Source organism: Lissotriton vulgaris, chromosome 3_1 (genome assembly GCF_964263255.1).
Source record: "Lissotriton vulgaris chromosome 3_1, aLisVul1.2, whole genome shotgun sequence".
NCBI lineage: Eukaryota > Metazoa > Chordata > Amphibia > Caudata > Salamandridae > Lissotriton > Lissotriton vulgaris.
Window position 1 is genome coordinate 772,453,050 of NC_141689.1, and position 6,907 is coordinate 772,459,956.

Here is a 6,907-nt window from a genome sequence, read left to right on the forward strand (position 1 = left end):
GGTGTACCTCTGTAAGGTGTGCATTCATATCCACAGGTGTCACGGGTGAACTTGGTTCAATGCACCAGTGATTAATGTGAAAGACAAGCTATTGTAGCCATTCAAAACACTATTCAATGTGTAATTAACATAGAAGTATTGTTTTTGGTTTACTAACAATATCAGAAAGGGATCAGGGGTACCGTAGAAACAGCAACAAACCCTATTTTGTTATTCACAGTATCACACATATTGTACTAAGAAGGATTAATACTTTTACGTTAAAAGTAATTATTACTACAGAAACTATGGGGCGTATTAGCAAGAACCTCGTTAAAATTATCGCCGTTTTAGCGGCAGGAAACTGCCGCTAAAACAGCGATAATGGGCTTGCTAATATGCGTTATAGAATTCCAATAGAATCCCAGGTTAGATGTGCAGGACATCTAACCTGGGCTTCTATTAGAATTCTATTATGCATATTAGCAAGCCCATTATCGTCGTTTTAGCGACAGTTTCCTGCCGCTAAAGCAGCGATACTTTTAACGAGGTTCTTGCTAATATGCCCCTATGTTTCTCTGTACATCTAAAACAGTTACACAGAATATTATAAAAATATCAAGAAAAGGTTTTAAATAATAAGAATAAAATGAACATTTCTAGCATTGTTTAAAATGTAATGAAAAATGTCATCTAGATCCAAACACCCTAATGCCTACCTCTATATGCTATGCTATGAGAGGATGAAAGGCAGAGCAACTTGCAATCTAGAGTTTTTTAGGGAATAGAGACACACTGCATACCTTGTTGAAACCAAAGGCTGTCTTTATCAGAGAAGGCCTGAAGACCGTGTTCCCCATGAAAGGCAAACACACTGCTGTAGCAGTCATTCAGCATTCCTTTCGGACTTGGCTTTATCTTCAATCTTCAGACAAGATGCATCACCTGTGAAGTGTGAAGTGCGCTGGCAGCAGATGAAACCGTCTCTGTCAGAATCTTGTGATATAATCAATGTGAACGACCCATCCTAACAAGTGGTCAAGTGTCAGTTTTTATAATTTAAGTCCTTTCAGAAATTTGAATTTCGGACATAAGTGTAGGAATATCTGGCATAGACTATGTGCATCAAGGTATGCTTCTAAGACATTTCCTTTTGAGCAAATAAGGCAAAAGGACATTAATTCAGACTAAATTATTTTGGTTATATGTCTGTTTGTGTTCTTATTTGATCTTGACATTGTGAGGAGTAGACATTTGACCCAGATGAATGTTGCATTAAATATTGTATCTATGTCATTAATCGAACAACTTGGTGCTATCACTGTCCCTAGAAAGATAAGGTGTAGCAACATCTGCATTAAAAGGCATACATGACAATGATTCTGCATGAATCAGGAAATATAGGAATGTCCATTGTATAAGTTAAGGAAGATGGCAGTCTCCATGAACTAAGAAAGAGTTGGCCCCATATAAGATGGAGTTGGACCTTAGGGACTTTATGTCACCCGGACCAGCTTCGCCCTACACAAGGCTCGTCAGTCAGGTATAGCTTGATTCCAGAAACACAGTGTGCATGGAACCCACATCTGGGCATACCCATTCCACTTAGGGAGACACAATAAAGTAGAGAAAAAAGTTGGTAGTACGTCCTGGACAGTTTCCATTGACGCAGGGTCAAGACCGATTTGCATATTGCTGGATCCAAACTGAAGTGAAATGGTGAGCAAAATTATATGGACTGGGATAACACCTGAGTAACTACCAGTGGCTAAAATTAATTCAAGCATTCCATCCATCACTTTTTTGTACACTTTAGAGTGGTTGCTGGGGCAATAAAGAAAACAGACGCAAGTATCAGCATAGATCAATCAAAAGGCTAAGTGAAAAATATGAGGTAAACACAGCTAACCTGTTACTTCTATTACCTGGCGCATATGTTCCTGCATTTACCAATGCTTGTTCCTTGTCTGTGTCTCTTTTGTGTTTCTCGGGGCCAGGGCACGAGTCGGGTGGACGGCATCCCCCCACTTATTTTCGAGGGTTTTCCAGGGTGGACCCCGTACCCTGCACAATCAAAACGCCGTCCACCATTTTGAAATCGGAAGTTTCTCGGACTGCAAATAACTCGCCCCAAGTTCCCTACACATACACTGTCTGCCCAGTTCCTGTGTATGATTGCCTTGTCCAACACCCACGGCACATTTTGCTCCATCCCAAATCCTCAGTGCACTGCACCGCACCATTTTCAATGTCCGTTGTGCCCCAAGGGCTTCCTGTTCATGCCCCCTCCCAGTGTATGCTCTCTTGCCAAGGTCCTCAACAAACTTTCCACTTGCCCGTACAATGGCATCGGAGTTTGCCAATCCGCTCTGGCAATCGAATTTAGGTTGTTGATTTTAAATTATAAAAGCGCTACACCAACTATTAAACACATACCTATTTTAACAGGTTTTTTCCTTTTCGTGACGTCACTTCCGGTCGTGACGTCACTTCACGTATTTGAGCGCCCCCCCACTTCTAGGTTTTTGCCTTTCGTGACGTCACTTCCGGTCGTGACGTCACTTCCTGTCTGTGAGCGTCCACCCCACTTCTTTATTTAGGACTTGTGCCCTGCTCGGGGCCAAAATACTGTTAACATACGCGTTGGTGGAACTATTTTTTCATAAAGATTTACCTCTTAATACTTTTTCGTCTTGCAGCATATTTATACAGCTCAAAGTATCACCAGGAGAAATACAGTGATTTACCCAGCGGTAGAAGTGGAGGGGGATCGGTGGGCACGGCGTGCCCCTACTTCTAAAAATAATTTCAGCCCGTTCCCCTACTTCTTTATTTGAAATAAGCATCCCGGGACGGAGAGAATAGTCCTACTAAAAACGATAATTTTTTTTTCAGCTTCCAGGGGCTGCTCGCACTTCTCTGTTGACCTCTAGAGGCTGCAGCAGCCCCTCCCTGACCTCGCACAGACCGAGGGCAGGCCCATTGTCATTCCCATTGAGGCTGATTATCCCCTTTGGAATGACAATGCGCCCGCCCGCTGCCTGCCTTTAGCGAGATCTGCATGAGGTGTCTCTGGTATCTGGGTGCAGGCCATGGCTCGTTGTGCAAAAAATATACAAGATGGGTCCGCAATGTGTAATAAAAACTTTAAAACAATCCCACTGGGGCGTGAGAGGTGCGCTGTGGGCAGTGTAATCTGCTGTTTGTCCACGACGCTGAGGAGGCGAGGAAAAGCATTACATCCGATCAAGCTATTTTTTATAGACAGTATACTTGTAAAAACACTTGTGGCTGTCAAAGGCGTGCCCGAAGGTGCTTGCTTCTTCTAATACGTTTTATGGAATATATATTTTGCTTAGTGCTCTAAGCTGTGTTTTTATAAGTGTGTTTTGCTGCTCGGTACGTGATGTATTAAAGGGGAAATCCAGCGAATATTACATTAGTCTCAACACCCAGCAGACTTAATTGAACAAGGGAACATCGTGGGATGCCTATTGTTGGGGATTATTCGAAATACAGGTCTTGATAAAGAGAACAGGGTTTTCCTTTAAACTACCAGACCCCTTTAACTGGAGGACAACGTGACCTTAAGCCCTCCTCTGCGATCCTGTGGCCTTTAAGGTGTGAGGCTCTGCTCAGAGGAGAAGCCAGAAAATCAAAATGCCCCAAACTTTGAACTACACTTATAATGACAAGCAGCACGTGATGTGAGTGTGCTTTGCACTCCCTAAAAGAGAGGCCTCCACTGCTCCATCCAACCAAGGGAGTAGTCAGAAAATTAGAATGCCCCCCATTTTGCAGTAAACCTCTGATGCACACCAAGCAAAATAAGTAAATGTGCCCATCTTCCGCTCGAAGAAGTGACGGGGACAGGAGAAGTGATGGGACAGGAGAAGGAGAAGTGAAGTGAAGGGACAGGGGAAGGAGAAGTGACGGGGACAGGAGAAGGAGAAGTGACGGGGGCAGGAACAGTGAACGGGGCAGAATTGAAGGGACAGGAGAAGTGAAGGGACAGGAGAAGTGAAGGGACAGGAGAAGTGAAGGGACAGGAGAAGTGAAGGGACAGTAAAAGTGAAGGGACAGGAGAAGGAGAAGTGACGGGACAGGAGATGGAGAAGTGACGGGACAGGAGAAGTGACGGGACAGGAGAAGTGAAGGGACAGGAGAAGTGACGGGACAGGAGAAGTGACGGGGCAGGAGAAGTGACAGGGGCAGGAGAAGTGACAGGGGCAGGAGAAGTGACAGGGGCAGGAGAAGTGACAGGGGCAGGAGAAGTGACGGGGCAGGAGAAGTGACGGGGCAGGAGAAGTGACGGGGCAGGAGAAGTGACGGGGACAGGAGAAGTGAAGGGACAGGAGAAGTGAAGGGACAGGAGAAGTGACGGGACAGGAGAAGGAGAAGTGACGGGACAGGAGAAGGAGAAGTGACGGGACAGGAGAAGGAGAAGTGACGGGACAGGAGAAGGAGAAGTGACGGGACAGGAGATGGAGAAGTGACGGGACAGGAGAAGTGACGGGACAGGAGAAGTGACGGGACAGGAGAAGTGACGGGGCAGGAGAAGTGACGGGGGCAGGAGAAGCGACGGGGGCAGGAGAAGTGACGGGGCAGGAGAAGTGACGGGGCAGGAGAAGTGACGGGGCAGGAGAAGTGACGGGGACAGGAGAAGTGAAGGGACAGGAGAAGTGAAGGGACAGGAGAAGTGAAGGGACAGGAGAAGTGAAGGGACAGGAGAAAGAGAAGTGACGGGACAGGAGAAGGAGAAGTGACGGGACAGGAGAAGGAGAAGTGACGGGACAGGAGAAGGAGAAGTGACGGGACAGGAGATGGAGAAGTGACGGGACAGGAGATGGAGAAGTGACGGAACAGGAGAAGTGACGGGGCAGGAGAAGTGACGGGGAAAGGAGAAGTGAAGGGACAGGAGAAGTGAAGGGACAGGAGAAGTGACGGGGCAGGAGAAGTGACGGGGAAAGGAGAAGTGAAGGGACAGGAGAAGTGACGGGGCAGGAGAAGTGACAGGGACAGGAGAAGTGACGGGGACAGGAGAAGTGACAGGGCAGGAGAAGTGACGGGACAGGAGAAGGAGAAGTGACGGGACAGGAGAAGGAGAAGTGACGGGACCGGAGATGGAGAAGTGACGGGACCGGAGAAGTGACGGGACAGGAGAAGTGAAGGGACAGGAGAAGTGACGGGGCAGGAGAAGTGACGGGGACAGGAGAAGTGACGGGGACAGGAGAAGTGACGGGGCAGGAGAAGTGACGGGACAGGAGAAGGAGAAGTGACGGGACAGGAGAAGGAGAAGTGACGGGACCGGAGATGGAGAAGTGACGGGACAGGAGAAGTGACGGGACAGGAGAAGTGACGGGGACAGGAGAAGTGACGGGGACAGGAGAAGTGACGGGACAGGAGAAGGAGAAGTGACAGGACAGGAGAAGGAGAAGTGACGGGACAGGAGATGGAGAAGTGACGGGGGCAGGAGAAGTGACGGGGGCAGGAGAAGTGACGGGGGCAGGAGAAGTGACGGGGGCAGGAGCGGTGACGGGGGCAGGAGAAGGGAGGGGGCAGGACTATTCCCATTGGGCGCAGAATCTAGACTGATTTGCATATGGCTGGGTCCAAACTGGAATGGCATGGTGAGCAAAGAAACAATGGATTTAGGCCCAGATCTCTGTACTGGGGTGAATGTATGATAATGTTCTGCATTCAGTTGTTCTTTTTGCTATATTATGATTGAGCAGCTAGCTGGCGACATGAATATGAAGGAGCCTTTGTGGGTTTCCGTGAGTCTGGATTCTCCTGAAGAGTCCCTTTCTCTTCTGAGTCCTGCTTAACACATGTGTACAGGAGGAGCCCTGTATTCATGACCTCAATGTTTGAGACAAAAAATAATCATGGATTTCTGAACATTGAGTAAAAGCATTAAGGTAACATGTTGTTCCTGCTTATATTTCACACGCTTTACATAAACCTGTATTCCCTATGACTGTTTGCTTTTTCCTGAATTAAACCTCAAACATGTTTATCCATTGTTTTAATTAAATAACGTTCTAAGCTGTAACTGGTCAGTGAAATGCTAAACGTACTAAAAATTGGTATGTTTTGCTATTTTTAGCCACGCCCCTGACTCCGCCCACTGATTCAATCTTCGGTTATTCCCGCCCCCTGATTCTCCGCCCACAGTTCCCCTACTTTTCTTTCCCCACTTCGACCACTGGATTTACCTTGAATCACAGGATGTTGCGCCACCGATGCTCGTACAGGATTCCCCGCTTTTGAGTAACCTGCTCTGGCCGCTGCGCAATATCATGCACATTACTGTGATGCTTATTTTAATTTGTTTTCATTTCTTTAGCTGTTTGTTTAGCCAAGACTTTAGCCTAATTCCTGATTTTTTTCTTTACTATTTTTATAAAGAATACAATCGAACCACTGTTTAGCATAGGATGAGTAGTAGTGGTTTATACATTGGTCCATCTCAGAGGAGCGGACAATATTGCGCTACAGTACTCACCCTGGAATTCGTCCTCCAGAGGGATGTGGAAAGTTCTGGACACTTACCTAAGTCCTGAATTTTAAATTCTGAATTTTAGTCCGCAAGCGCCCACAATTCTGTCTGAATGGAATGGAGGGAGCCAGAGTGAGACAAAAAGAGCCAGGCTCGGTGGGAAGGCGCACAGACCCTCAAGCTTTTCTAAATGTCCTTGGAGTCAGGGCAGGTCCACACTACAGTCGTATGTATGGTTTTTTTTTTGTACATGCTGTGTCACCTTTCTGCTTCTTCGTAGGGCTCAAAGCCTCAAGCCCCGTCAAACACCAGACACTTGAAACGCATGAACTTGACCTCTACGTCACGTGTCCCGGAACAGCACGGAAACAAATGTGTTAAATGTTTCTATGCTTTGATTGGTTTCTTTTGTAGCTTATCAAGCGC